At 34.9% G+C, this 24,820-nt stretch overlaps 1 pseudogene; it reads left to right on the top strand.

Moving 5' to 3' along the window:
- The first annotated feature begins 1,928 nt into the window (after positions 1-1,928).
- Positions 1,929-7,485, top strand: LOC124889586 (annotated as a pseudogene).
- The last annotated feature ends 17,335 nt before the right edge of the window (positions 7,486-24,820 follow it).

Consider the following 24,820-nt stretch of genomic DNA (forward strand, 5'->3'; position numbering starts at 1 on the left):
GCCCAGGGTGTACTCTCAGGGTGTTACACATGATGGAGATGGATTTTCTTAGACTAATTAGATTTGAGTGCCATGGAGCCTTTTATGGGCTTTGATTTCATTAGGCATGCTGCATCATTTTGCCATGTGGCATGGTCCTATTGGATCCTTTCATTGACTTGGCATGCCACATCATTTGACACGTGGTGCTTATTTGGGCCTCTAGAATATGACAATATCTTGGGCTTAGTAAAGTGGGATCATCATTTGTAGCCTAAATTAATGGACTAACCCAATAAATATTGGACTTTGTTTAATCCATGTGTTTGGATTTAAATAATTAATTCAATTATATTAATCCACCATATTCATTTAGGACTAACATATTTTGAATTTAATTTAATCTGAATTTTGTACGGATTTAAATTTAATAAAAAATTTTTGCCAACAAAGTGCCCCCTACTTCAAGACTTATCGATACATTTAATTTTGAAGACTAGACTTGAAGTATTAACTTGATCATTTAATTGAGATCAATAATAATTGTGTGAAGAGAATTACAATTCAAGATATGTCATATTGAATGAAATCTGTTTTTTTTCTTCACGTAAAACGACAAAAAAAGGAAATATTGAAGTTTGAATTTTTCTTTTCCTTTTCCACATTCTGACATACAGTTTCCTTTCTTGGCAACTTTTTTTTTCTTTTCCTTGTTCAAGTATAACTAGAATTCGGACCATCCTTGATAGGGATGATATCCCTTTTTTTGTCCAATTTTGTTGGAGCCGCCTCAGTTCTCCTAATTCTATTTATCTTGTGATATAGCTGCCGCCCTATTACCTCTATAAATATGAACCTTTAAATTATTAATGATTCATAATTCATCGATTATACTTGCATTTATTCCGTTTGGTTGTTCATTGCATCGTGGTCAGAGTATTATTGGTGAGTTGTTTTTTTCCTTAATTTGCTCATTATTGTTTTGTTTTCTTCCCTTTTTTTTTGGTAGGGTTGAAACAGATAGAAATATGCAATAATTATCCGGCTTAAGTGCAAGATTTTAACTTCGTCTCCGTTACCTTGAGACTAAAATACTTTTCTTGAAGACGGTGTGCACTGGCTTAAGGTGCGAGAGTCTAACTTTGCCTCCGTCAACTTAAGATCGAAAGAATTTGCTTGAAGACGGTGGACACCGGCTTAAGGTACGATAGTTTAACTTCGCCTCCATCACCTTAAGACAAAAAGATTTTTCTTGAAGACAGTGGACACTAGCTTAAGGTGGACACTGGCCTAAATAAATGGATTTCCTTCTCTAAGCCTAACAAAGCTAGATGTGCTATCAGATCTATCAAAAATTCAGTTGGGTGTTACTTACACGCATCCTCTATATTAAATTCTTTTTCTTCTGAACTTCGTCTTCTTGAGACAAATAAAGGTAAGTTCCTTTTTTCTTTCTTTCTTCTTAAACATTCTTTTGCATGATGATCTTGTGGTATTTGGAAGTACAGACTATTAGTTCTAACTTTCATGTGAATGTTTTGGGGAAACTGAGCCATGTATTCAATTCAAATCATTGAAGTTTTTTTATGAGAAATTTTGGTGTTAGCATATATGTTGAGTTATCTAGATGAAAATGTTTGTTAAATAAGTAAACTTCAAAGAGTCTTGGTTCTTTTATAATTTAGGAGCTAACTAGAATTCCAAAGTAGAAAGAGCTATACGCACCAGTCCTTAGCATTAGTGCGTCTATACATGCTTTTAACATTTGTTTTCTTAACCATTTTTCGTTAAGCAATAAATCACATGTGATCTGATAAGCACTGCCAGAAACATCTTGAATTATTGGGATCCTGGGTAATAGTCATTCCAATTGAGTAAGTAAAGAGTCTTTTTTGAGCGAGATTCTTTACCACGCTTAACTAAATGAAAGAAAGTAAGACTCAATGATGATGACGGATTGGTGGTTGCCTTTACTGGTAACCATAATTTTTTATTATGTATTGTTCTTTTATTTCTTTTGGCTATTTGTAATAAATATTGTATTTAAACAAATAACACAATATAATACAACCAGCAGCAACCATCCAAACAAGCTGTATGGGCTGTCGCAAAGTTATAAGCCTGATTATGGGTTGGCACCCAGTAACTTCTACTTAAATGACGTATTTGTGTTGAAAATTTATCAAATTTATACATATATTAAATCTAGAATCAAGTTATTACCACTTAAAGTGGTGTTCTAAAAATCTATGACCTATAAAGTTAAACTCTTGGCTTCATCTCTGTGTAAAGGAAATAACCTCCTTACTTTTGAGGCAAAGATCAACTCTTTGATTTTATCCTCCCATATACTGTTGGATTCAGTTACATACGTTTGCACATTGGACAGTTTTCAAGGATCGGCACTACTTTGTTAAGGATTGAGAGGCTATTTTTATGATGAAATTAAATCTTCCAATACGAAGGTTATTTTTGAGGTAATTTCACTATTGCTTCGAATGCACCTTAGGCATATCTACCCCTACAAAGGTAGGGTAAGGTCTTCATATATTCTACACTCCCTGAAACCTACTTGTGGGGTTACACTGGGTATGTTGTTGTTGTTATTGTTTGTAAATGCACCTTAATATAGTATTTACTTGTAGAATTTTACCTGAATAAATACATTGAAAGGTAGTGTAATACCCATATCATACTTTGCTTAGTTCAGCTCCTAGTTGCATGTATAGGAGGCTTAAAGCCCAAAAATTTCTCTAAGTGTTGGGGACTTATTCTTATTTTTAGCCTCTTAACTTTGATGATTTTTAAATTGGTCTTCTCGATCCCGAGATGATGGTTTTTGAGTTAATTCATGTTCAGGGGTGTAAGAACCATGTCTCGAAGAAGTTTTAGATTTTTCGGATGAGGATTGGGTCGTGTTTGGATTTTGAAAATATTAAGTCACCACGATAGTGCCGCGTCGCGGTGCTAATGGCGATGATTCCCTTACTACATTGCGGTGCTCCTCCAAACCATGATTCAGTTATGAGTTTAAATGCTAGAGGGGTAATTATATATATTTTCCCCTCAATCCAAGTCATAAAATTATGATTTATATCACCAGTTTTGGTGTTATTTATGCCTCTTATCCAATACTTCTCTCAAAGAAACCCTAATCATTCCCCAAGTTCATCAAATTCAATTACCTCCTCTTTAAGAAAACCAAGAAGTCAAGTTCCCAAATCCAAGAACTTTCAAGGAAGCTTAAAAATTTGTGTTTCTCTTTTAAGATTTAAGATTTAAGGTATGTGTGATGCTCATCCATGGACCCTTTTCATCCATGGAGTTCAAGAATCCCCTTTTGATATCAAATTATGAGTTTTTAAATGTTTATGATGAATCCATAAAGTTGCTATTAATTTTGATTACAAGTTACATTATAAGTGTTTTTCAATGGAATGAGCCCTTATATGATTTGAGCATTGAAATCCTTATGTTACATCTCTATATCATGGTTTTAGTATTGTAACTATGTTTTTAATCATATGCTTTACCCATTCCCATGTTTAAATTCATGACTCTCAAGTGTTTGATGAATGTCTAAGTGTTAGATTTTGAACAATGATTCCCTACTATGGTTTCAAAGCTTTTATGTGTCCGTATTGTTATTTCCAGTTAGTGTTGGAGGTTTATGAACACTCGATACTTAACTGTTTACATAATTTCAGTATCATCAGAATAGTTTAGATATACCATGAGCATTATCCTTCAGTCAGTTATTGTGATCAGTTATTTGTTCAGTTAAACTTAGTTTAGTCTAGTAATCAGTGTCAGTGCAGTTGGGAGTAGGATTTAGCACTGAGCGAACCTAGGGATAGGGGCTCACCCGCCATCTAGGAATGGATTCTTAAAAGCAGTCCCTAAGTTACAGAACTACGTAGCCAGCATAGGATTATGAGATGTCACCTACTAATTTAGGACTGACATTCTCTGAGATGTCACCTGCCAGTTTAGGACTGACATTCTCTTAGGGGTCACCCACCAGTTTAGGACTGACTCTCTAATCCTTTGGGACACCAGTTGAGAGAATCCACATATCCAGTGTTAGTAGCCATGGCATGGTACTGACACCCTTCCAACTAGGGTACAGGTTGGACCCCGATTAGCTCAGACTGGGCATGTCGATTAGATAATACCTCGCACAATCTCAGTACAGTATTTAGTATAGTTTTAGTTCAGGTTTGCTTGACCAAAGCATGCAGATTCTCAACTATTCAGTTATCAAATTTTAGTATTTTAGTTTATAGATTATTTTAGAAATGTATATATGCTTGGTCTTACATTGTTAGTATTTTAGTTTTTATGCATGCTTAATCAGTTATCTCAGATTATTCAGTTTGTCATTATTTCAAGCACAGTTAACCCTTGCATTACAACCTAACCTTATGTTATATACCAGTATATTCAAAGTATTGTCCACATATTTTTCTTCGTGCTATGATGTCTTATATCATAGGTTTGGACGCTTAGTTTCCTATCTGCGCTTAGATAAGTTCAGTGTTACAACAGTAGTAGCAGTGGTGAGTCATCATTCTTCGAGGACAAGTTTATCTTTTATTCATTTATTTCAGTACCTCTTTATTATAGTCAGTTGGATTTAGTTGGGGTTTGTTCCATCAACTCCACAATCAGTCTGTTAGAGGCTTTTTAGACATTCAGATAGTCAGTTAGTTTATCATACTTATCAATTGGTTTTCAGTATTTTTTACAAATTTTTCAATCTTGTGAACTAGTTGTATTTTCAGTATTTAAAACCTTATGGAATTAGTTGTTATTTTCAGATATGTCTTTATTTATCAGTTTACTCAGTGCTCAAAGTAGGTACCAGCTCATAGGTTAGCTTGTGGTAACTTATGACCATAAGCATCATTGTCGCGACTAGGGGGTAGCCTCGGGTTGTGATAGGTAGGCTATGGAGTAGTGAATATGATTTTTCCTCTCATCCCTATGTTTCCAAAGTTCTATGTTTACACTTGTGATTTCTCACCTAATTGAAAAACCCTCGTAAAGGTTTGTCAACATTTTTATGTTATGTTGTCATTAACCGTAACTTTTTAGTGATAGAGACTATTAACATACCTTAATTTAATCTAATATTCCCTAGATGTTGAACAAATATACTTGAAGTATCAGTTTTTAGCTACAAGTCACAATTTTGGGGAATTTGTTGACATTTGCTCTATTAGACTTTAATGGCTGAGGAATTGGGTTTTGCATGACTCATCATCCTAAAATGAAACTAAAATTTAGTGTTGAAAGAGTAAAGGTCCTCAATAGAACTCAATATTTCTTAGCATGGATCATATCTAAATGTTCTCTTTTTGTGTAAAGGAACTTTTCATATCATTAAGATCCTTAAACTGCAACCTTTTTAGATCATTATCAACAGTAAAAGTATCTCAAGTATTATGGGTACTTCATACCTATTTCTTTAGCTGTAATTTGGTTAGGATCTCAGGTAGTAGCCCAGTCATTTTTTATCTATGATTAGCTGCTATATTTAGTTTCTGTTCTCCGGTTCATTTAATTTTCATTAAATTAGTCTATTGTTTAAGAGCAACAAACTTAACATTTGATATCTATGATATTTAGCACTTTGTTGTCTACATTTAAGTTCAAGATATTTTGCCTGCATTGCATTTACTATAGTCAATCTTAGGATCTCATAGCATCCATGACATTGTTCTTTCGATAACTATCTATTATATCAATTTTTGTTGTTCAAATTTGTGATCTTCCATTAAGGAACTATGCTTTTTCTCTACTATACGACAAACTCAAAGCATAATCCTTGCCTTTCTATGGCATGCCTATGGCCTAAAGCTACTTATCCTGTATGACGGAGTCTCATGCAAACTCCTAAATCCATTTATCATATATGATGCAGTCATATGCAAATTACAGTTTGGAAAAGATGAATGTCTTTGTGTATGATGTAGCAAAGGACGATCTCTGTGTTAATGCATGCCTTTTACTGTTGATGTTGTAACCTTGGTAAGTGAAGGAGTAAGTAATAATAATCAAATCTGAATATGTATTAACTTCTTAAAGAATAGTATTTCTCCTAAAAGTAATTAAATAATCCATATCTCCTTCCTTTGAGAAAAATATATGCCTACTTGAGCATCTTCTTTAAGTAGATTTTTACATTGTCTGCAGTTTCTCCATGTAAAATGGCTTCAATTCTGAAGAACTGTAAACAAGTACAAAAGGTAATACATGAGTTGAGTAGAAGGCGTACCTCATTTTCCTTTATTTTTCCTATTATTTGATAAGTTAATAGGTGTACCATGCTATTGCAAATTATTTTGCAGCCAAATGGTCACATTCTTCTACGAGATTATACAATTGGTGATTCTGCTCGGGTAAAGCCCTGTATATGCAGCCTTTGAATCTTTATATATAACTTTTGCAAGAGTGTTCTCCATGTGTAGCTTCTTACTAAAATAAGGTTGCACATATGAAATGCATAAGACAAACTAGGTGATCAACTCTGCTGGTCAGGGTTAGAAGTAGAAAGAAACTGCAGTTGGGAGAAGTGCGTCTCACTTGTTAAGAAAAAACCAATTCCTTTTCCCAGGGGTCTAAAAGAGGAAATGTATATGTAAGTTATCAAGAAATAGGAAATGGATATGTAAGTTATCAAGAAAGAGGAAATTGATATGTATAGTCATTCATCTTGCAAATTATTGAAGGATGAAGATTAGGTATTTATTCGTTGTTCTTCCAATAGCTCAGTAGACTAAATGGAGAAAATACATGATCTTATTTAGAAAACATTTCATTCTCACTACCTTACTTGAATAGGAAGATACTACTGCATTCTCTGTACTTACTTATTTTCAGTTGGCAAAGGACGTAAAATCCTTCTCTTTTGTTTTCCTATTGTTAAATAACTGTGTTATTAGATATTTGATGTGCCCAAAATTTTGGATAGTTTTGCAGATACCTCTTCCACTATGGAAGTACTTGGGTGAATTACTGTTCCTGGACCTGATGCAGACACTACATTTTCATTTAACTGAAATTTCAATGTCATATTAATTATCATCTTCTTTTTATAAATCTTTATTTAGTGGAGGGAGATTTACTTAATGACTTAGCTAAAGAGAATATCTGACTGAAGAGCATTCTGTATGGGATGTTTTCATTCTGGAACTTAAACTACTAATATTTCAGGTGAAACGGCATGATAGAAACCAGATGATTAGTAAGAATTTTTATTTTTGAGGAGACGGAACAATAAGTATTTTCTCGGGTTTGTTAGGTTACACGTAACGACCCACTCTTATATTAACTTTAATCAAATCCTAGTTATTATGGTCTCAGTGTTCGTTTTACCTTTTCATGACTTATGCATCAACCTTGTTTCAAGGTGTTGGTTTTGCGATTGTGGATATTAACACATACTATAAGGAAATTATGAATCATTCTCGCAATATTACCATGCAATGGTATCTCTCTTGATTCTTTTTTTTGATCCAATTTATTTATGACCAACCGTACCATTATCTTTTAAAAGAGAACAAGATTTCTTTAATTAGCAAAGTGGTAAATCAAGGGATTTGTTGTACAGCTCAACCTTGTCATCATTATTTTTTTATTTTTAGATGAGCTCATTTACTTCTGTTAGTATAGGTTAGAGTCCCAAATTGGTTGGTGTATGGACCGATGATATACTTATATAGACTTTGGCACTCCTCCCTCTTGAGCTAGCTTTTATGGTTGAGTTACGCCCAGCTGAAATATCCTTGCAACTTCAATAGATCTTTGTTATAATAACATCTACTGAAATAAATTTAGATATTGGAAACAAATACCTACTTATGGAGGAAACGTATGATAAATAGATTGTATAAAAGCATTCCTTTTGTATCATTGTATCGAACTATTCATATGTTATTGCTTTGTTAAATGAATACCTTTGCTTTGCTTTGTTAAATGCTTTTGCTTTGCATTTCTTTGGAATCAGTGTATCGAACTTTTCCATTTCACTTTGATAGTTTTCTAAAGCTTCCTTTGTCTCTCTTTAATGGGAGTGCTAACAATTTTATGAGCTGAAGTGTAACGCCCTGAGTCTGCACCCCGAATGTCATACGATGCAAACGAACCCAAAGGACCACAAGCTAACCCATGACTGGTACCTACTGTGAGCACTGAATAATAATACTAAAATAATGTGGAAGTTAGGATGAAAATGACATAAGTTTCATAATCTGAATACTGATAAATATAGCAACTAATAATAATATCTGGAAACTAAATACTTTCTGAACTAGTCTAGTCGGGAAAGCCTCTACTGAACTGTCTGAATGTGGAGTTGATGGGACTAGCCCCCAACTAACTCCGACTAACAAAATACTAGATCTACTATAACAATTAAATATATAATATCCTCGATGGATGAGGACTCACAACTAAATTTGTTGTTGCTAACTGAATCTAGCTAAGCGCGGTGAGGAACCTGAGCGTCCGAGCCTATGATATGAGACATCATAGCACAAGTGAAAGAGTATGCGTTAGCACTTTGAATATACTGGTATGCTAAGTGAGGTAGGATGATATACATGGGTCCGTATGCATGAAAAATAACTGACTGGATGATATGTATATAACTGAATGAGAGTACATGGATAGCTGAAACTATTGCAAATACTGATTATGCAAGACTGTGCATATATATATAATGTAACTGAGATCATACTGATCTAAATACTGAGTTCTGATAACTAAGTGACTAATAACTGAGTTTACTGATAACTGGGTGACTATTTCTGACAATCCTGATTTTGTAGAACTAAATTGAGTTCTATACTGAGTCTGAAACTGAAACTGTAACTATGGGATTGTTTATCTAACCGGCATACCCCAATTATAAATTGAGTTGGGGTCCAACCCGTCACCCCAGTTTGAAGAGTGTTAGAACCGTGCCACGGGTACTAATAATGGTTGTGTGGATCCGCTAAAGAATCACTCTCATTTGGCAGATAAGATATGTGTTACCCACAACTGGCAGGGGAACACTTTATCAACCCTCAACTAGCAAGTTGATATATTTAACCTACGCTGGCTACATAGTTATGGAACTAAGGGACTGCTACAAAAGGTCACACACTCAACTGGCAGGTAAGCCCCCATCCCTAGGTTCGCTCGGTGATGAATCTACTCCCAACTGAATAGACACTGAACTGATCATTAGACTATACTAGGCTTGACTGACTATTTTTTATTGTGTTGACTGACTAAACTGGACTAAGTTCACTTAGTTCTGTAACTAACTGGGTACTACTATTCATGACATTACTGAGACTATTTTGTAGCTACTGTAATTCTAGATGAACAACTAGATTTTTGGGTATTGAATACTCCCAGGACTCGATAGCATCAATAGTAAAACATGGCATAATCTTGAAACGCTACATTAATTACTTATTCACCATGCATTCATTTAGACATTTTTCCAAACACTTGGAGGCATGAACTTGTACATAAATGGGACCACATCATAACATGTCACGAATTCACTATTTAATTTATGTAGGCATTCTATCAAGAACTTGGGGAGCATAACCAACACAGAAATCATCAAGATATAAACATCATGGCTACAACATTCAAATTTCAAATCCAAGGGTTTAACATGAGAATCACATAATTCTACATATATGTTAATTAATTCACTTGAAACTTGTAATGAATCTTGATTTGAAAACCAAACATCAATACATACATGAACACAATCCAATTCAAACATGTAAATCATGAAATCAATAAATTTGTAGTTTAAAAATGATTCTTGAACTCCAAGAGTAGAAGGAAACCCAAGGATGAACACCTAACATACCTTGGTAATTAAATTCATGAAAATCATTGGTGTGTTCTTGAAGCTTGGACTTGAAATTGAATGACCTAGGGTTTTGTTCTTGAGAGAATTTGAGAGAAAGTAAGTGATTTTACACTTAGGATAGCTTAATGTCATGTTTTAGGGCTGAATAAAAGTAAGGAAATTGAATTAACTACTCCTCTAGATGCGAATTTAATTCTAGAAAGCACACCTAGCGATGCGCAGACTGACGTGCCGTGTCATTGGTGTTGATGCGATGGCCGACCCGATGCATTAAGATTGTGTCGGCTCACTAGAAATTGTACGCTTGATCTGGTGATAATACTATCGATGAGATGGACGATGCAGTGCATAGAGATCGTATTGATCCACTATTTTGGTCATCCAATTTGGCTTCTAACGACGTCCAAAAAATCCAAAACTTACCCGAGGTGACCTATTGACATCCCAGATCATCAAGGAACTTAAAAATTGACTTTCTAAGGTCGTCAAGATAAAAAATAAGATCATCAAATTATGAAGGATAAAAATGATTCTAAGTATAAATACTTGGCTGAAATTTCTAAGTATGGGACCCTCTCTTTACATGCTATATGGGACTGAATTAGACTAGGACTTTTACGGGGTCTTACAATATCTCCCCCTTGGAGATATTCATCCTCGAATGAGACTGACTGAACTGAGACTTTTGAGAACTATACTGGTATTGACATGGACAACTGAGACATAACTGAACCTGGAAACATGACACATGACCAAAACTACTGATAAACTGAGTTTTCATACTGAACATGCATAATTAAAGTATGATAACATGGCTGAACTAATTTTTGAATGCATGAATGTCAGTTAATACCAGGTTTATAAAGGTAATCTGAACATGAAACTGAGTAAATCTAAGGAAGACTATTACCTTGAGCTAATCTGAGCTTGTGGAGAAGTGGTGAGGATACTTGGTTTGTATTTCTGCTTCTGCTTTCCAAGTATCTCCCTCAAATTTCGCCAAAGAACTTTAACCAAAGGAACTTATTTGTTCCTCAGTCGGTGAATCTAATAATCAAGGATTTTGACTAGGATTTTCTCATAAGAGAGGCTGTTCTGAACATCAATATTCTCTATAGGAACTATAACTACTGGGTCACCAATGCACTTTTTTAGAAAGGAGACGTGAAACACTGGGTGTACTAAAGCTAATTCTAAAGGCAACTCAAGCTCGTAAGCTATCTTTCTGAAATAGCTGAGAATTTGGTAAGAATCGACATATCGGGGACTGAGCTTTCCCTTCTTGCTAAACCTCTTCACTCCTTTCATGGGAGAGATTTTCAAGTACACAAAATCGCCAATCTCAAATTTGAGATCTTTTCTTCTGACATCAGCATACGATTTCTATCGGCGCTAAGTTGTCTTAAGTCTCTCCCTAATATACTAAATCTTCTCTAAGGAATCATACACCAAGTCAGGCCCTACTACAGTGGTCTCACCTACTTCAAACCAACCAATGAGAGATCTACATCTCCTTCCATAAAGAGCCTCAAACAGAGCCATCTAAATACTGGAATAATAACTGTTATTATACGCGAACTCAATCAAAGGCAAGTGGTCATCCCAACTACCCTTAAAGTCAAAAACACACGCTCTCAACATATCTTCTAAAGTATGAATGGTCCATTCTACTTGACCATCTGTCTGAGGGTGGAAGGTCGTACTGAGGAGAACTTGGGTACCAAGACCCTTTTGGAAAGATTTCTAAAAATGAGAGGTAAACTGCGTACCTCTATCTGAAATAATGGATAACAAAACTCTGTGCAATCCTTCCAACTCTCTAACATAGAGCTTGGCATAATCCTTAACTGAATAGGAAGTATGAACTGGCAAGAAATGGGTTGATTTGGTCATCCTGTCTATAATGATCCAAATCGAATCATGTTGATGACAAGTACGAGGCAAACCTATCACAAAGTCCATGTTCACTTTCTCTTACTTCCAAGTGGGGATACTGAACTCCTGCATAGACCCACTAGGCTTTTGGTGCTCAATCTTTACCCGCTAACACATAAAGCACTTAGCCACAAACCCTACAATATATCTCTTCATCCCACTCCACCAGTAGACTTCCCAAAAATTGTGGTACATCTTAGTGGCCCCTGGATGAATCGAGAAACGCACACTATGCGCTTCTGTAAGAATATGCTACCTCAACCCATTCGCACATGGTACACATAATCTACCCTGGCAACGCAACACACTATCTCCCCCTTGGGAGTTAACCTCTACTTTCTGATCTCTGAATGACTTTTTTAGCTTAACTAAACTAGGATCTCTATCCTGCTTTTCTTTTACTTTGGAGACCAATGATGATTCCAAACTATTCTGCACCCATACACTACCCTTAGCTGAATCAAACAAACGAACACCCAACTTGGCAAGCTGATGAATTTCCTGAACTAACTTCTTCTTACCATCCTCAACGTGAGCAACACTCCCATGGACAATCTACTGAGTGCATTAGCTACTACATTGACCTTTCTCAGATGATATAGAACACTCATGTAATAGTCTTTCAACAACTCTAACCACCTTCTCTGACGCAAGTTCAAGTCTTTTTGAGAAAATACATACTGCAAACTTTTATGATTGGTGAACACATCAACATGTACCCTATACAAATAGCTCCTCAAAATATTTAAGGCAAATACTATAGCTGTGTAAGACCCGGCAAAGTTCCCTCGTCGTTAGAGCTTTCAAAACGAGTCACATGGAGCCTAACACTTAGAACTTTAGCTAAGGGTTCAACACTTAGTTTATTCTGAACCTTCAAACTTCGGAAAATTAATTCATGACCTTCTCGACATCCGTTTTTTAATTTTCAAGTTGTGTTACAATCGAGCAAGCTCATAGTACATATCGGATGAGTTTGGGAATTTTTTAGAACGCATAAGGCCGCATTTGGATTTCAAACCAGTAGCAAAAATGCTACTTTTGCCCAGTTTTCAGCATTTCAGGGTCAACTTCCAATCATCATAACTTCCTGTATTTAACGAACTGGGTGAGCTACTAAATATCAAATGAAGATCTTTGAGTCTTCTTTCCAACGGAATTAGTTTCATCCAATTTTATCATCGGAGTAAAAGGTTATGATCAATTTACTTCAGCATATCAAACCAGTGACTAAGGGACAAATGTGACTTTATTTATTTCCTTAGGGGCATTTTGGTCATTCACCATCCCCCAATCATGCTTTAAAATGGGATTCAGCTTACATTGGACCAAAATTTGGTCATTTATTTGAAAATTCTCAAGAACCAAACACATGAGCTTCAACCAAGAATTCAAGATCTCTAAACATTCAACCGCAGGAATTCAAAAATAATTTAGGAATCATAATTCCCATGTTAAGATCTTCAAGAAGCACCTATTATTTTACGAGTAAAGTTTCGGAATCGCAAGTTCATCCAAAGTCACAAATTTGAGGTATGTGGGGTTTGAACAAGAATAATCCTTCCGGTCTTGTACCCAAAACTTGATTTTTATAAAGATTACGTAAATTTTTATGTTAAAGTTTATACCAATATATCTTATTTTGAGTTTATGTAATTATCCATGAATTGAGTATTTGAAAGCATAATATTTTATCTTGATATGATTTGAGTTGAGATATACATATTTTGATTTATATTTTCCTATTAAGAATTGATGTTGTTGAATTTATTTGAAATGAGTATTGAGAATGAATTTACAGAATTTGTGATATGAATTTTGAGTTGTTGAAATTATGATATTTATGTCATGAATTTATTTCTAGTATTTTAATTGAGATAAGTGAAGATTTTTGAAATGATTGTTGAGTATGAAATTTAGATATGATTTTAATGTATTAAATCTTTATATTTTGGGTTTTAAATATGTATGATGAAATTATAAGGAGATTTTGATCTCGAGTCCTGGACATGATTTTATAAGTATTTCTCAAAAGGAAAGATTATTGTTTTGATATTAAACCAGTATGGAATTTGAGATGATATTTTGGAAGATGGAATCGTTATATTTATGTCATGGTTGAAATTGGATTTTTATGATATTACGATTTGGAGTTTTCCTTTATCAAATTATTTACCGAGATTTGAATTGAAACTTATATCATGATTTTTGAGTTGAAAATAGGAATCCACAATTTATTATGATTCAATTATGGGAAATATGATTTGGCCTTCATTATAGGCCCTTGAGATTATTTTGAGCTGGATTTCCTAAATGAGACTGAGCTTAAGTATGAGAGTAGTATTTAGCACCGAGCAAGAGGTGTGGGTGAGCGTACCCTACTTCCCCAGAATTACGTGCCATCGTAGGATTGAGATTTGTTGGCCTAAGGTCGAGTTTGTGATCACTGAGTTGAGGTTATACTCCGTAGCAAGAGTATGACGCTCCTTCCCAACGTGGGGTTTCTTCCTTAGGAGGACAAAATGTTGGACTCTATGATAAGCTCACATGGTTTATGTCGGTTATAAAAAATTCACATGGTGTGTGTGTGTCTCTACTCTATCTAAGATAAGTGTGTATGGTTTGAAAACTATAATTTGTGAGAAAGTTCCTTATTTTCGAAAGATTGAAATGTTATGTTCTAAAGAGAGTTGTTTTAAGACTTGATTACTTTACAAGTTGAAATCGAGCAAAAAGTGAATTTGGAGCTTATTGTAATAACTCACGTGATTTATTTTACATGTATTATTCATCCATGATTTTGATGATTTAATTCGAGCTAAGTGAGTTATTTATATGAGCATGCATAATTTTATAAATTGTAATGATATTAAGATATTATTTTATATATGCATTGCACCCCTATATGCTCGGTACATTTCCATGGTATTGACCCACATATTCGTATGTGGGCTATATTTTCTCTGAATGTAGGTACAAGGTATAGTATGCACCTTCAGATCCAGTCAGTTCGTGGTATCCAGTCAGCAGGTGATGAGTCCTTTTGATTCAAGGGCTTGGGTCAGTTATGCAAAACTAATAGTGTTGTATTTTCTTTATTCGGTCGTATTGAGTTGGGATAGTCGGGAGTCATGACCTGGCTACCTACAGTCAATACTAGTAGGGGATTCATAGCCAGTCGGTAGAAGTTGATGTATTCTATTTTAGTTTTGGTTGTAAAGGCAGAATTGTAATCTTATAAATTCAGTTTTGTAGTGAACAAATTCAGAAAAGAGTTATTTTCCAAAGATTTGTATAGATTTATACTTTTTGTTCAGTTGCTTATGAGTTATACCAGTAGAAGGGTTAGATTGGAGTCACTTGTGACCCTAAGTACCGTGTGACGTCTCGGGACCCGATTTTGGGGCGTTACAAACTTGCTATCAGAGACTAGAGTTCAAGTGTCCTAGGGTGTCTATGAAGCCGTGTCTAGTAGATTCTTGCGGAACGGTACGGAGATGTCTGTACTTTTCTTTGAGAGGCTACGAGGCATTTAGGAAATGTTACCATTGTTTCAAGTCTCAGATCGTGCTACAAAAAAAAAGTTCTCTAAGAAACTTATACAGATTCTCATCTTACTCTATTAAGGCCATCTCCGCCTTATTTTCAAGATATCAAAAATAGTCAAGCTCGAATCTTTATTGATAATGCTTTCTTGGATACTCTCCACAGATAGTCATGTGATTATAAGAGAGCTAGAAAGTACCCCCTCAGTGCCTTTGAGTTTCAAAGATTGAAGTACTTTATTCGTGATTCATAAAATTCGCACGCTAAGCCCAAGGCAGATGTTCTTTCATATTCCTCCTTATAGTCCATAATGATAATCTATATTTCCCTATCTATGTATTATTCTTGAGATAGCATGATCAACAAGTTCCAGTTCCTCTCTTGATAATGCTTTCAGATTTGCTAGCGAGAAGTTTCAAAATTTTCATAAAGCAGCTTGAGAGGATCCTTCTAGTGTGTTATAAGTCCCTCAAATTTAAAGTTATACCCTCATTTTTATGAGTTTCTCAGTTAAGAAAGAATAAGACGTGTATCCTTAGATCATTGAATATTGTGTGTTAAGTTTCTATATCTTGTAACCTTGTTTTTATTATTTTTCTGAAAATCAAAGTCTAGTGAAGCCATGTGAGGCCTATTTCGATTCACTAGCATAGTTGCTTTGTGATTCATCATATTTTTTTTTTCAAAACTCAAAATCAAAGTCTAGTGAAGCCGTGTGAGGCCTATTTTGATTCACTAGCAACTTGTTGTTCATCTTGTTATGCTTGTGTTGGTTGAAAGTATGGGTTTAGAGGTATAGTGACAAAAAATGGTAAGGGCGATTTATTGAATATAAGTATAGCTGAATCTTTTGGTATGAGAATGAGTTAGTAATGTAGTGATATGTCCTAGTGTGTTAGTTTAGTATAAGGTAGAGAAAGAGTTATTATTTAAGGTGAATTATTGAATGCTTAAATTATGAAGAGAGTTGTTGATAGGGTTGTTGTGCAAGAAAAGTATAGGTTATTGATGAAGGTACTTGGTGGATGAGTGTTGTTAATTTAGGCATCCCTGAGATTACAAAAAAGGGAGTTAGTTAAAACTTATAGAGATATGAAAGAAGTTAGGTGTATAGATGAGTGAATAGTAATGATGTGTAGAAGGAGGATGTGTTGATGAATTGTAAATATGATAGACCATAGGATTACAACTGATTATTATTGTTTTGAGGTCTAAGCAGACTAGTGTTTTTCGAATGATTGGCATGTAAGAATAATTGTGAAGATTGTGGTTAATCATAGCTAGAACAAGATACTAAGTTTGAATAGTAGATGGTGATCAAGGTGAGCATAATGATTGATGTGTTGTGAATGTTAGTTGTACAAAAGGTGAACTAGTACGCTTGAACAGTGTATACAAGAATTTAAGTTTGTTGTTTCGGGATTTTGTGAGATGATAATTGTAGAAGCGAAAAAAGTTTATTATATTCTATGAGAGTTTAGTGGTCATGTTTCTTATTATATCCAATACCCTAAAGTGATTGAAGTTCATTTTAGAGTTTATTAAGTGGTTCATGGACTTAATGATGATTGCTTAAAGCTAAGGGGGAGATGATAGAACAGGTAACCAAGTCAGGATCTCAGATTCTTATAGTAGTGCCAGTATGTGTAGGAATGATGTAAGGGGAGAGGAATCCCAACCCATTCTCTTATTAGTGCATGTATTCAATAAATGAATTCATTTTATATTATTTAATTCAAGTATCCATTTTTCCCACGTGGTTGATAAAATGCCTTCAAGAATTATCTTTGAACAAAGGATTACATATCATGTTAAACTAGTTTCAAGATAAATCCCCAACTTATGAATTTTGTTATATCCAATTTCAATAGAATTTCATGTAAATTACCAATTCATGATTTGCTCTATGTATGATACTTTATGCCCTAAAAATTTGAATTTTATAAAGGATTATATGACTTACAAGTTGGGTTTATGCCAAAATTATCATGTTTTGAGTTTATAAAGTTATAAGTGATTTAAGCCTTGAATTACATGACTATTTTCATATATCTATGCATATAAAGTGATTTTCCAAATTTTTTCCAATTAAGTTTAAGCATGATATTGAGATTATTGATCTTATTATTTTGATGGTATTGAAGTATTTTCAAGAAGTATGTTGAGCATGTTGTTTTGCTATGAATTTAAATGTTTATACATGAAGTGTAAATTAAGAATTCATACCTATTATCACTATTTACAAGATTATGAATTTTGAGAGACTTTGAATATAAATTTCATGAGTTTGTTCATATTTTCATGCACATTTCTGAGATTTTCAGATTTTAATATGAACTACGAATGTTTATATTATCAAGCATAAATTTTGAGATGTTTTGGCACAAGTTTGAAGCATGGGCTTTAATCCCTAAGATTGAGTTTTGACATTTCAAGAAGCTTGTATTTTTTTTTACATACTTTGATACCCTATTCCTAAGGCCTCGGTAAAGAGAGTCAAGTTATTTACAGTATCCCTTCATGTTTTTAGGTCTCCATATTCTAATCTTTCAGTGACCTTTTTGTTTAGTCGAGATGGTGATGATGACCAGTTGTCTAGAGGGGAGAGAGTAAATATTTCTTGTTGATGAAAGATGGTCGTGTGCTTATTTTAGCTAAGTTGGCAAATATGAAGAAAGATCGAGGCCAAGTCTTCGATACATGTCATGGTTAGTTGAAGTTTTATACGTTATGTAAGTCCATAAGTTTGAAAGAATTTTGAGGTGACATTTTGAGTATGGCTAGGTTAGTCGAGAATATTTTATATGTATCATCTTAAGAATTGAATAATACATAGAAGTTGTTATGAGTAAGGTGTTAGGGAATTTAAGAAAAATGCTTTATGAGTGTCTGTTTAGAGGTGCGTATGTGGGTATGAATATAGGCTTGAATGTTATATTTGTATATATGTGGAAGGGTGCGTTGCACATTAGTAAATGTCTAGTACGAGGTTGAGTGTGGTTATTGGAGTGGTAATGAGAATTTTTCAAGAGATGAGAAGTTGTGAAATGCAGGGTATATTGAATTTATGATTCAAACTAGTAATATAGTGTTATGTGGTGTATCTTGTGACTTCGAGATTAGGCTTGAACGTGGTGATAAGATTTCATTTCGACTAGACATGAGTAGATGGAAATATCAACGACCATGTAAAAATTAGAAGATGAACCAATGAGTATGGTCTTTAAGGGAAGGAAATGGTTGAGAGATTATTTTAGAAGTGTGTAGTTTTTAAGTAAGGTGTTGTGAGGCCTAAAGTTCAGAAATTCTATCCCAGTGTATGATTCAGTTTCAGCATCCAGTAGTCCAGTTTAACAATCAAACGGATAGATTTCTTTAGTTTTTCATTTTCTGAACTAGTTTGGTCTTACTACCTGAAGTTTCATAAGTAAGGTCATTCCAGAAAATAGTTGTTGACACCCATGAAGATTGTGAATTCAGCTCAGTATATGTATCAGGGATCAGTTTCAGAATTCGGGCATCTAGTCATTATTTGGTTCATAAATATTCACTGAACGATCTTTATTTTCCAAATATTCCAGCTCAGGCAATGTGATACTCAGTGCGTAATCTTGGCCTTATTTTTTATCATGATTTAAGCCTGCTTAAACTATCGCTTCATCGTCTATAAGTATAATCGTACCTTGAGCACATCAAGCGAATTCTGAACTCTCAGTATGAGTCAGCTCTTTATAATAAGTAAAGGCAAGTCAGCTCAGACTCAGTCAAAGATAACAGCCTTCCCTCATTTAGGTCCTCTCTAATTAAAGATTCATCCATATAGCTATTCTTATCATGAGTAAATATATTCATCAAAGTGTTACAAAGTTGAGAAGGCTATAGGTCCGGTTGATCAAGTTATTTCAACTTTGCATCCTTAGTTTCTCGGTATCCTTAGCATGTCTAGCATTATTCGAGGACGAATTCTTCCAAGGGAGAGATATTGTAAGACCCCGCAAATTTTCCTCGTCGTTAGAGCTTTGAAAATGAGTCACATGGAGCCCAACACTTAGAACTTTAGCTAAGTGTTCAACACTTAGTTTATTTTGAGCCTTCAAACTTTGGGAAATTAATTCATGACCTTCCCGACATCCGTTTTTTGATTTTCAAGTTGTGTTACAATCGAGAAAGCTCATAGTACATATCAGATGAATTTCGGAATTTTTCAGAATGCATAAGGTCACGTTTGGATTTCAAACCAGTAGCAAAAATGCTACTTTTGCCCAGTTTTCAGCATTTCAGGGTCAACTTCCAATGATCATAACTTCCTGTATTTAACGAACTGGGTGAGCTACAAAATCTCTTTGAGTCTTATTTCCAATGGAATTGGTTTCATCCAATTTTATCATCGAAGTAAAGAGTTATGATCAATTTACTTCAGCATATCAAACCAGTGACTGAGGGACAAATATGAATTTATTTGTTTCCTTAGGGGCATTTTGGTCATTTACCATCCCCCAATCATGCTTTAAAATGGGATTCAGCTTACATTAGACCAAAATTTGGTCATTTATCTGAAAAATCTCAAGAGCCAAACACATGAGCTTCAACCAAGAATTAAAGATCTCTAAAAATTCAACCGCAGGAATTCAAAAATAATTTAGAAATCATAATTCCCATGTTGAGATCTTCAAGAAGCACCTATTATTTTACGAGTAGAGTTCCAAAATCGCAAGTTCATCCAAAGTCACAAATTTGGGGTATGTGGGGTTTGAACAAGAATAATCCTTCCTGTCTTGTGCCCAACACTTGATTTTTATAAAGATTACATAAATTTTTATGTTGAAGTTTATACTAATTTATCTTATTTTGAGTTTATGTAATTATCCATGAATTGAGTATTTGAAAGCATTATATTTTATCTTGATATGATTTGAGTTGAGATATACATATTTTGATTTATATTTTCCTATTAAGAATTGATGTTGTTGAATTTATTTGAAATGAGTATTGAGAATGAATTTATGGAATTTGTGATATGAATTTTGAGTTGTTGAAATTATGATATTTATATCATGAATTTATTTTCAATATTTTAATTGAGATGAGTGAAGATTTTTGAAATGATTGTTGAGTATGAAATTTAGATATGATTTTGATGTATTAAATATTTATATTTTGGGTTTTAAATATATGTGATGAAATTATAAGGAGATTTTGATCTCGAGTCCTGGACATGATTTTATAAGTATTTCTCAAAAGTAAAGATTATTGTTTTGAAATTGAACAAGTATGGAATTTGAGATGATATTTTGGAAGATGGAATTGTTATATTTATGTCAAGGTTGAAATTGGATTTTTATGATATTACGATTTGCAGTTTTCCTTTATCAAATTATTTACCGAGATTTGAATTAAAATTTATATCATGATTTTTGTGTTGAAAATAGTAATCCACAATTTATTATGATTCAATTATGAGAAATATGATTTGGCCTTCATTATAGGCCCTTGAGATTATTTTGAGGTGGATTTCCTAAATGAAACTGAGCTTGAGTACGACAGTAGTATTTAGCACCGAGCGGGAGGTATGGGTGAGCGTACCCTACTTCTCCAGAACTACGTGCCACCATAGGATTGAGATTTGTGGGCAGGCTGAGTTTTTGATCACTGAGTTGAGGTTATACTCCTTGGCAAGAGTATGACGCTCCTTCCCAACGTGGGGTTTCTTCCTTAGGAGGACAAAACGTTGGACTCCATGATAAGCTCATATGGTTTATGTCGGTTATAAGAAACTCCCATGGTGTGTGTGTGTCTATGCTCTATCTCAGATAAGTGTGTATGGTTTGAAAACTATGATTTCTGAGAAAGTTCCTTTTTTCCAAAAGATTGAAATATTATGTTCTGAAGAGAGTTGTTTTAAGACTTGATTACTTTACAATTTGAAATCGAGCAGAAAGTGAATTTGGAACTTATTGTAATGACTCACGTGATTTATTTACATGTATTATTCATCCATGATTTTGATGATTTAATTCGAGCTAAGTGAGTGGTACTGACCCACATATTCGTATGTGGGCTACATTTTCTTAGAATATAGGTACAAGGTATAGTATGCACCTTCAGATCCAGTCAGTTCATGGTATCCAGTCAGCAGGTGATGAGTCCTTTTGATTTAAGGGCTTGGGTTAGTTTTCCAAAACTAATAGTGTTGTATTTTCTTTATTCGGTCGTATTGAGTTGGGATAGTCGGGAGTCATGACCTGGCTACCTATAGTCAATACTAGTAGAGGCTTCATAGACAGTCAGTAGAAGCTGATGTATTTCATTTCAGTTTTGGTTGTAAAGGCAGAATTGTAATCTTGTAAATTCAGTTTTATATCAATCAGATTCAGAAAAGAGTTATTTTCCACAGATTTGTATAGATTTATACTTTTTGTTCAGTTACTTATGAGTTATTCCAGCAGAAGGGTTAGCTTGGGGTCACTTGTGATCCTAAGCACCGTGTGACGTCTCGGGACCGGATTTTGGGGCGTTACAAGCTGCTAACTCAAGGTCATAAGTGGGATAATTCTTTTTATGAAGCTTAAGATGTCTAGAGGTATAGGCTGTGACCTTACCTCTCTGTATCAAAACACATCCCAAACTAACTCTGGAAGCATCACAATACACAACAAACCTATCTAAACCATCTGGTAAAGTCAAAACTGGGGTTGTAGTGAGTTGAGTCTTTAACTCCTAAAAACTCTTCTCACAAAAATCTGACCACTGAAATTTGACTTTTTTCTGAGTCAAACTGGACATGGGGATGCAATAGATGAAAATCCTTTAAAAAACCATCGTTAATACCCAGCCAAACCCAAAAAACTCCTAATATTTAATGGAGAGATGGGTCTGGGCTAGTTTCTCACTTCTTTGATCTTTTAAAGATCAACTCTAATTCTATCACCGAAAACTATATGACCAAGGAAACTACTGACCTTAGCCAAAATTCGCATTTTTTGAGTTTGGAAAACAACTGATGGGCTCTGAGGATTTGTAATACTATTTTGAGATGGTCTGCATGATCATTTTCACTGCGAGAGTAGACAAGAATGTCATCAATGAAGACTATGATGAACATGTCCAAGTACTACTTGAACACACGGTTCATCAAGTCCATAAAAGCAGTTGGGGCATTGGTAAGACCAAATGACATGACTAGAAATTCAAAGTGACCATACCGAGTTCTAAAGGCTATTTTTGGAATGTCACATTCCTAACTCTGAGCTGATGATAGCATGATCTGAGGTCTATCTTAGAAAAGTAACTGGCACCCTGAAGTTGGTGAAATAAGTCATCGATTATGGGTAGTGAATACTTGTTCTTAATTGTGACTTTGTTCAACTGACGATAGTTAATACATATTCTGAGATAACCATCTTTCTTATGCATGAATAGAACTGGTACGCCCCACGGGGAAACACTGAACCTGATGAACCCCTTATCTAGGAGATCGTTCAACTGTTCTTTTAATTTTATAAGTTCAGCTGGAGCCATTCTGTATGGTGGAATAGAGATGGGCTGAGTATCTAGAAGGTCTATTCCGAATTTAATTTCCCTTTCGAGAGGAACTCAGGAAAGATATTCGGGAAACATATGTGGAAATTCACATATGACTAAAACTGATTCAAGATTAAGGGCCTCTGAACTAGAGTCTTTAACTCGAACGAGATGATAGACACACCCCTTGGATATCATTTTTCTCGATCTAAGGTATGAAACAAGCTGACCTCTAAGTGTTAAAGTACTGCCCCTCCATTCTAGCATAGATTCATTCATGAACTAAAAATAGACAACTATGTTTCTATAGTCAACTAAATGATAACATGAATGAAGACAATCCATGATGAGAATGACATCAAAATCTATCATCTCTAACTCTACTAAGTCTGATAAAGTAACTTTCTCAGATACCATAATTGGATAGTTCCTGTATACCCATCAAGCTATGATAGATTTACCCACTGGGGCAGATACTGAGAAGGGATCTTCTGGGATTTTAGGACTGACTCCAAAGTCAACAGCTATATAAGGAGTTACAAAGGACAAAAAAGCTCCTGGATCTAGCAAAGAATAAATACGTAAATGATTAACTTATAATATACCAGTGACCATATCAGGATAACTTTCCTGATCCTGTCGAGACTGAAGGGCCTAGAGTCTATTTGAGCGTTGCCCACTGGTGGCACTAGAAGTTGTACCCTGCTGATTCGGGCGATCGGACTGAGCTAGAGGACGATTGTACTAACCCTGTGAACCTGAATGAGGACAATATCTTATCCTATGGCCCAGATTTCCACATCCAAAACATACGTCACTGTCAGCTCTATAAACACCATGATAATTTTTGCCACACTTCTAACAAAAAAGATTTGTTCAGGCACTGCTAACACTACCTTGAGATTTAGAGTCTGGTTCCCTATCCTTATTACCATTTTTAAATTTAGGCACCAGAGTAATAGCTGAGGATGGGACTGGAATTGAAGGTTTTGGGTAGAACTGAGAACGATTACCACCCTCTAACTTAGACTAATTGAAGTTGAAGCTACCTATTCTAGCCCTCTTATTTTACCTTTCTTTTTCCTTACTCTTTTACTGCTCTATCTGTTGAGCATAGACCATCAACCTAGCTAAGTCCATCTCCTTAATTAGCATTGTAGTCCTACACTCTTTGACCGCACAGTCAGGCACGCCAGACCTGAACTTACTCATATTAGACCTACTATTAGCTACCACATGAGGAGCATATCTGGCTAACTGAGTAAACTTAAGAGAGTAATCCTTCACTGTCATGCTCCCCTACTTCAAATTAATGAATTGTAACACCTTAGCTCCCCCCAACTCCAATAGGAAGAACCTATCTGAAAAGGCAGCAGCAAACTCCTTCCATTCTATAGGCCCTGCATCTATGGCCCTGTCTGCCTTCTACTACTTAAACAATGTATGAGCCATATCCTGAAAATGATATGTAGCTAACTCAGAAATCTCACTTACAGTTACCCCCATAATATTTATGACCTTCTGTACTATGTCAAGGAAATCCTATCGGTTCTCTTCAGACTTAGACCCTGAAAATGAAGGAGGGTTCATTTGGGTGAAGTCCCAAATTCAAGCTGCAATAGTATTGGCCACTGGGTTATCCTGAAAAACAACTGGGCATTCATTCTGGGCTACCATAGAATGAGCTAGAGTGGTGAAAGCTACTCTGAATTCTGCGTGGGAAATATGCTCATCCAGGGGATCTGCCTGAACGAGTGGAGGTACTGGCTGGTTTTCAGTTCTTTTTTTGTTAGTCTTTTTGGGAGGCATATTCTGCAAATGGAAGGGAGAATTAGATTAGATATAGAGTTTAACTTGAGCTCATGCTCACTCGCACGACATAAATACTGAAAGAAGGGAAACTTTTCCTAAAAATGCCTCATAGCCTGTTGTCCATAAGTGTGGCGTGCTACA

This window comes from Capsicum annuum, chromosome 12, assembly GCF_002878395.1.
Source record: "Capsicum annuum cultivar UCD-10X-F1 chromosome 12, UCD10Xv1.1, whole genome shotgun sequence".
Classification (NCBI taxonomy): domain Eukaryota; kingdom Viridiplantae; phylum Streptophyta; class Magnoliopsida; order Solanales; family Solanaceae; genus Capsicum; species Capsicum annuum.